The following is a 1,156-nucleotide window of genomic DNA, read 5'->3' on the forward strand; positions in this document are numbered from 1 at the left end:
AGCAGTTCAGGTGGGGAGCTGTGTCAGCATGCGTAGGCTGCAAAGGAACAAGTAATAGGTCTATTCCATGCTTAAAAGAGAAGAAAGAAAACACAACATTTCAGCCGTGGAGCCCTCACACCTGAAGAAGGCTCCACGGCCGAAACGTTGTGATTTCTTTCTTCTCTTTTCATCTAGTGTCATTAGCCAGTTCCTGTCAAAATAAAATAGAAAAGGATAACATTCTAGAGAGAGTTTGAAATACCAAGGTACAATTTAAACCATATTTCTTCCACTACAACCACAATATTTTGGAGAGATCGCTGAGCCTAACTGTTCTGGCATGTCCGTTAGCCTCCGTCCTGCTTCAGCAATGAATGCAACGGGGCACATTCTGAGGGAGATGCGGTCAATCAGGTTACAGGAAAACCACGCTATGCTTTTTTTTGAGATCCTGAAAAGGACAGAGGGGCCATGTATATGTGTGCAGCTGGATATGTAATTGCAGGTGGCGTAGCAAATTCTGCTGAAGCCCCACTGCCTGGTGTGGATGGTAGCTGTGCATGTTGCAGCAGAATTGTGCATGTGAGATCAAGGGGGCATGTCATGTGTTTGATCACTTCACTCCCTTCCGGAAGCACGTGATTCCCTGAGTCCAAAAAATTTGTAAGTTCTTTGGATGACCTGTGGACCGATCTTTCACGATGAAGAATTCCTTAAGAAGAATAGATCTCGGCCCACCATCCCAATGCCTCCATCTGAAAACAGCAACCTCCCACTGCCCTTAGTCTGCAAGGCAGTCCTTTCAAGTGCGATGATGACGCCGGGACCTTCGTTGCCTATTGTACGAGCTGAACTTTTGTGCTCATCAATTCAAGGCTCTTTCCATCAACTCATCTTGTCTTTTGACGCTTCATGTTTTGTGCTCCTTTGACTATCGGCATATCGGGTGACTGCAAACACTGAAGTTCTTGCTTACGGAGTGTGGAACAGTGTTTTCAAGTGATCGCTGTTCTGTCATGTTGACGCCGAGTGAATCTTTCTTTGGCAACATGGGCAGGCTGACAGCAGCGCGAGCTAAAGTAATGGCAAATTTCTTGACTTATTTCTGAATGTGAATGTTCTTTAGAAAAGGGATGCGGCGTTGCTTCTCCCCCGTGTAAAGGTCACGCATTCC

This window comes from Lepisosteus platostomus, unplaced genomic scaffold (genome assembly GCF_059453375.1).
Source record: "Lepisosteus platostomus isolate fLepPlt1 unplaced genomic scaffold, fLepPlt1.hap1 Scaffold_42_H1, whole genome shotgun sequence".
Classification (NCBI taxonomy): Eukaryota; Metazoa; Chordata; class Actinopteri; order Semionotiformes; family Lepisosteidae; genus Lepisosteus; species Lepisosteus platostomus.